The sequence below is a fragment of the Tupaia chinensis genome, unplaced genomic scaffold (assembly GCF_000334495.1).
Source record: "Tupaia chinensis unplaced genomic scaffold, TupChi_1.0 Scaffold000231_1, whole genome shotgun sequence".
Classification (NCBI taxonomy): Eukaryota; Metazoa; Chordata; class Mammalia; order Scandentia; family Tupaiidae; genus Tupaia; species Tupaia belangeri.
This window is the reverse complement of record NW_006159706.1, coordinates 2,590,497-2,597,316: the sequence shown is the minus strand read 5'-3', so window position 1 is coordinate 2,597,316 and position 6,820 is coordinate 2,590,497. Positions and strand designations below refer to the sequence as shown.

Below are 6,820 nucleotides of genomic sequence, written 5' to 3'. Positions count from 1 at the left end.
TGTGTGTGTGTGTGTGTGTGTGTGTGTGCGCGCGTGTGTGTGTGTGTGTGCCCAAAATCCTGAGAGGACAATGGAGGAGAAGGGAGTGGCATGGCCATCCCCCTGGAGGGTGATTTCTCACTTTCTCTCCCTCTCTGTCTCTCTCGGGTGAGCACATAAGCTCAAGGCAAAAACAAACAATTAAATAATAAAACATCTCTGATGACCAAAGTGCCAATGAGCATTAATGGCTGTTTTTTTAGAGAGATATTTACCATAGGGCCTGTGCGCTCACCATAGAGACAGAGAGAGAGAGAGGCAGAAAGCGAGAAATCACCCCCTAGGGGAAATGGTCATGCCACAATCCCTTCTCCTCCATTTTGGGCATGCACCCACACGCACCTAGCATGAGTTTCAAGCCGCCAGGTCCAGGACTCAGACCACAGTCAACTACATGGGGGTCTAGCAACATAAACATATACCATCTGCTGGCCCCAGACACAGTTTTTGAAAAGCCAAGTAACAAGCGAGCCAGCCCCTGGTATGGTGATTAAGGCAGCCGGATCCCATATGGCCAACTATGCAGTTCAAGTCCTAGGCCTGGCAGCTTGAGAAACACGCTGTATACGTGCATGTGCGTGTGTGTGTGCATGCCCAAAATCACAGGAGGAGAACAGAGGAGGAGGGACAGTGGCGTGGCCATCCACTCCTGGGGATGCTTTCTCCCTCTCTCTCTCTCTCTCTCTGGTAAACACACACACACCCTATAGTATAAAACAATATATATATGTGTGTGTGTGTGTGTGTGTGTGTGTGTGTGTGTGTGTGTATAGACATATGCTTTTCATAAAATCATAAGAAAAAGACTATTCAAAAAATTGCAATGGACATGAACACACAGAGCATAGAAAAGAAAATACAAATGACTCTTAGGAGTATGAAATGATACTCATCTATTTTCATAAGAGAAATGCAAACTGAAACTAGAGTAAGACTCCAGTTTTCACCTGACAGCTTGGCAAAGACTGATGGGCTTGATAGCATCGAGGTTGGCAAGGAAGTGAGAAACAGGCTCTGCTCGTGAGTGTGTCAGCCGGTGCCCTCCCCCAAAGGGGAATTTGCTAGTATCTGTCAACATCACACAGCCACATTCACTTTGACCAAGTCACTTCGCTTGTAGGGATTTACTGTAGATACTCCCACATAAGCTACATGACTTATGTACAGGAGTGCTCTCTGCAGTTTTTGATTTTGTTTTTCTGCAGACTATTGGAAACAACCTAAATGCCCATCACCAGGAAACTATTTTAGGTCCGTCCCCACAAAGGCATATTATAAGTCGTAAAAAAGAATGAGCCGGGAACCAGCAGTTAGCGTAATGGCTATGTCGCTGGACTCCCACATCGTCGACCGCGGTTCGTGTCCTGGACCCGGTGGCTTAAAACTCACGCCGGGCGCGTGTGCGTGAGTGCCCAAGATCCCAAGAGGAGAATGGAGGAGAAGGGATTGCGGCGTGACCATCCCCCCTGGGGGGTGATTTCTCGCTTTCTGTCTCTATGTCTCTCTCTGTCTGTCTGGCGAGCGCACGCGCCCTACAGTGAAAATCTCTCAAAACAAAAACAAAAACAAAAACAAAAACAAAAAAACCCACTGAGGTTTTGGAGTAATGATGTCAAATAATCTCCAAGATATGTTGTTATGCAAAAAGAGTAAAATGCAAGCGGAGTATGAAAGGACGCGGTTTTGGGGGAAAGCAAGGGGTAGAGAATATGCACGTACATGCATGTGCTTACGGACACGCGGAAAATCTCTGGGTCACTGAGAACACTGTGCCTTGGGACAGGGCCTTGGTGGCTGGCGATAGGGGTGGGAGGAAGATTTGTCCTTATTTAGCCTTTAGTACCTTTGGAATTGTGAGCCGCAGGAATGTATTGCTTTTTTAATGTTAAATTTCAATGATAAAATTTGAAAATAAAATAAAAAGAGGCCCGCAGTACTGTGGACCGTTGTTGCCGCGGGGCACAGCCTGTACCTAATACGAGAAAGTACCTGAGTGAGTAATTGATGAGAACAGAGGTTTTTCCCGGTCACAGGTTGGAGGTCCAAGGTCCAGAGGCCACATCTGGAGAAGGTCTTCCTACTGATGGAGGCCTGAGGCCCTGCAGGACATCACGTCCTGAGAGAAAAGGAGTGTACATCTCTATATGCCCATTCACGGGTCTCTGTTCTGGTCTCACTCCCTCTCCTTATAAACCCACTGGGAGTCAATCGTAAGGGCTCCACCCTGATCACTTAATCACGTCCAAAGGCCCCATCTTTTGACACCACGAATGTATTAACTTTCCTCTTAATACCTCCACAATACAACCAAGTTCCAACGCACGAATTTGGGGTGGAGTGGGGGCAACGCTCAAACCATAGCACTTCAGTTTCAGAACTCTGTATTCAAGGTTGCCATGTGCTTGGGTAAAATAGTGCAAATCCGAGCCTCCCATGCAGTTGGGTGTGGCTAGCGAAATCTAAACCGTGGCTCTGGGAGGAGATGCGTGCAATGTCTCCAGTGGGGGGTTGAGCATCAGCAACTTCCTCAGTGATTCTGAAGAGGGAGCTAAATGCTGAAGAAGGTGAAGTCGAAATACAGAAAGAGCCTGGGTTCGTACGATACTGCAGAACTGGCCTACCCACTGGGCTGGGAAGCCCTTCGTTCCACAAGGGCTCAGCAGTCACCCAGTGGGCATTGTAGACTGATACGTGTACGCTGACAACTTCCTGGAGTATAAAAATGGAATGTCTTATTCTAACAAAATCAACAAAGCTCAACAATTTTCCAACAGGTAGAAATAGCATCTAGAACAGACACCTTTTCTAACTTGCACAAAGACCCATCTGCCTCCCTCAAGTCTCTCTCTCTTTTTTAAAAGAATTATTCCATTTTACTTTATTTTATTTATTATTATTATTATTATTTAAGACCTTTATTAACAGGTGGTTGCAGTTTGTTGACTTTTTTTAAAAAATCAAGTTGTAAACTTTTATTACAAATTAAAAATGAAGTTCTTAAAAATCCCAACGTGACCAGATATCAAACAATTTAAAAACCTTTAAAGGAGTTTGGAGAAAAACCAAGCTTTAAAAAAAAAAAAAAAACACGCTTGTCACTACCAAAAAGAGACATCTTTAGGTAAAAATAATAAAAACCCCATGCTGCATAGATAATGCAGATAGTTCTAGTCATCTGGTCAATGGGCGAAAAGCTAGCACGTAAGGTCTTCAGCTGCAATCTTCTCTTCATTTCTTATTGCTGGAATTTCATATTCACTTCTTGTAGGATGACTAACCCGGATGATGGTAGAGATGGTAAGCTGGCATTTACTCAGCCCCGCCCTGCTCAGCCTCAGGAGCGGACGAGTTCTCAGCTGGTGGATCGGCTGCTTTTGTCTCTTTGCCATCCTGTGGTTTAGGGTTCTCTGGGTGGCTGCGTTGGTAATTGAAGTTGCGTTGAAACCCACGACGCTGAGGTGGCCGCTGACCTTGGGTCTCATCTCCTTGATTTTCCTTATCCTCTTCATTGGCGTCCTCTCTGGGCTGTCCCCTGCGAATCGTGGTCTGTAACCCCGATACATCTTCTGCCCCCTCCGTCTACCTTGTTCTCCTGCACCCTGTTTGTTAGCACCCCCATCACTTCTCCCTGCACAGGAGGGTGGGAATACTGTGGTCCACGCCCAAAGGATTTCCCCATGTAGTAAGGGGGGAACCTTCGCCTGCGGTAGGGCAGGGCTAGCGTTGTTGGGCCTCGTTCTTTTCCTCATGTCATTTTGCTGGTAATTGCGTGGAGGACCCCTACGACGTGGATGGCGTCTATAATGGTTACGGTCTGCTGCATATTTACTGCCTTGAACTGGAACTCCGCCAGGGCCTGTAACATTTGCTGCCTCCGCACCCTTTTCTCCTTCAGCAACATCAAATTCCACCGTCTCTCCATCTCCTGCACTGCGAAGGTACTTCCTGGGGTTATTCTTCTTTCTGGCAGTCTGGTGTACAAATACATCTTCCTTGGTGTCATTCCTGTTGATGAAACCATTTCCATTTCTTACATTGAACTATTTTACTGTTCCCAAAACCTTCCTCGCGATGACCTTCTTGTCCCTGCCGGCAGGCACCTCTGCTTCGGATGTGAGGCCCAGGGGCAGGGGCTGGCGCTGGGGGCGTGATGGTAACTAGGCTGGCGGCGGGCGGTGGGGCTGCTCAGGGCTCTCTGGGGTCCGCTCTCCCACTTATTTATTTATTTTCAAATTTGACCAGAGAGGGACAGAGTGAGAGAGAGAGCGAGAGGGAAGGAAAGTGAGAAAGTAAGCCACCAGGTCCGGGACTCAAACTGCGGTCGGCCATGTGGGAGTCCAGCACCCTTAACCACCACACTACCTGCTGGCTCCCCTCTCTCTCTTTTTAACATCCAAGGGAATTAAACTTTTTTTTGCTGAGCTATTCTAGTCAAGACTGTTGCTGATAGCCAAAATTAACTCTATATCAGAACACCACATTGTATCTCATATGTGTACAATTATAATTTTTTAACTAAAAATAATACTAATATTTTAATTTTTAATTATAACAGATACAGTAACTACTTTTTAATCATTAAACCGAAGGGTCAGCCCCATAGTGCAGCAGGCACTATGTATAAAGAGTCTTATCCCACATGGCCAATCGTGATTCAAATCCCAGCCCCAGCAGCTTAAAAAACACATGGGTACATGTGTGTGCATGCCCAGGATCTTGAGAGATGGAGAAATGGAGTAAAAAGTATTATGGTATGACAAGGCTTCTCTTTCTCACATGCAGGTGTGTGAGACTGCGCATACCCTCCAGTCCTGTAGCCTAGCAGTTAAAAAAGTTGAATCCCACATGGCCGATCACACTTTATATCCTGGCTTAGAGGACTGAGAAACATACTGGGCACATGTGTATACATGCCCCAAATCCCAACAGGATGGAGACATGGAGAAGAGATGATAGCATTATTACACCCCATTGGGGGGGGGTGACTTCTCTCTCTCTGTGTCTCTCTCTAGTGAGTGCACACACTCTCTGACAATTCAAAAAGAAAGAGAATTCTAAACTAGTTTAAACTTTTTAAAATTTATTTTAGGGAGTTTTTGCTGTTGTTGTTATAGGGTGTGTGCACTATCTAGAAAGACAAAAGAAACAGAGAGACAGAAAACAAGAAATCAGCCCCTGAGGGGATGGCCGCACCACAATCCCTTCTCTATTCTCCTGTTGGGATTTTGGGCAAGCACACACATGAGACTGGCACGAGGGTGTTTTTTGTTTTTGTTCTTGTTTTTTCATTATTTTATTGAACTTTATTTTATTTTATTTTGACCAGAGAGGGACAAAGTGAGAAAAAGAGAGAGAGAAAAAGTGAGAAAACAAGCCACCAGGTTCAGGACTCGAATCGTGGTTGGCCATGTGGGAGTCCAGCACCCTCAACCACCACGCCACCTGCCGGCCCCTCTGGCATGAGTTTTAAGCCACCTTGATTCTAACAAAATCTGGGTTCAGGACTTGAGCCACAGTCAACTACATGGGAGTACAACAATGTAACCATTACACCATCTTCTGGTCCACCCCAACAAACTTTTAATTAAACAGAAAAATTCACCCTAAAAATGTATATGTAATCACAAGTGATTCCCAGATAGCCAAAACAACCTTGAAAAAGAACAAAATTAGAAGACTCACAGCTCCTGATTTCAAAATTTATTACAAATAAATCAAAACAATGTAGAACTGCAATAAAGACAGACTTATAGGCCATGGAACAGAATATAGAGAGAGCCCAGAAATAAGCCTGCACACATATGGTTAAATGATCTTTGGCAAGGGTGCTGAGACCATTCATCAGGGAAAGGAACATTTCTTCAATAAATGATGTCGGAAAAAATGGATACCCACACACAAAAGACTGAAGTTGGACCCTTACTTTGCATAATATCCAAAAATTAACTCAAAATGTGATAAGGACCAACATTTAAGATCCAAAACTATAAAACTCCTAGGAAAAAAAGCATACAGGGAAAAGTGTCATGTCTCGTGTCCTTGAATTTAGCAATGATTTCTTGGATATGACACCAAGAAAAGCCTAGGAAGCAAAAGCTAAAACTTCATGCACAGTCAACAAAGTGAAAGGCAACCTATGGAATGGGAGAAAAATATCTGCAAATCATCTATCTGATAAGGGTTTATTATCCAGAATATATGAAGAACACCTACAAATCAAAACAAACAAATGAAAAACAGATTTTTTAAATAAGCGGGACCAGCAGTTGGCGTAATGGCTACATCGCTGAAGATCCTGTTGAGGGTGCCTCTCTTTTTCTCCTCCTCTCTGATTCCTCTCTCATGGAAGAGAGAAAAAATAAACTTAATAATAAAGAATAAAAGATGCTAAACACCACTAATCATTAGAGAAATGCAAATCAAAACCACAATGACTTACCACTCCTTAAAAGGAAAAAACAAAACAAACAAACAAACAAAAAACAGAAAATAATAAGTGTTGGAAAGGATGTAGAGAAATTGAGACCTTTGTGCACTATTGGTGGGGATGTAAAATGTATAGCTACTATAAAAAACAGTGTGGCTAGGGGACCAGCGGGTGGCATGGTGGTTAAGGTGCTGGACACTCCCACATGACTGACCATGGTTCAAGTCCTGGACCTGGTAGCTTGCTTTCTCACTTTCCCTGTCTCTCTCTCTCTCTCTGATCAAATTTAAAAAAATAAATGAATGAATAAATAAAGTTAAATAATTCTAAAAAAAAAAAAAAAAAAAAAAAAAG

The 6,820-nt window shown here is 43.9% G+C and overlaps 1 pseudogene; it reads right to left on the bottom strand.

Moving 5' to 3' along the window:
- Nucleotides 1-3,120: 3,120 nt before the first annotated feature.
- The window catches only part of LOC102485561 (nuclease-sensitive element-binding protein 1-like), a 15,156-nt pseudogene continuing 11,456 nt past the window's right edge, over nt 3,121-6,820 (bottom strand).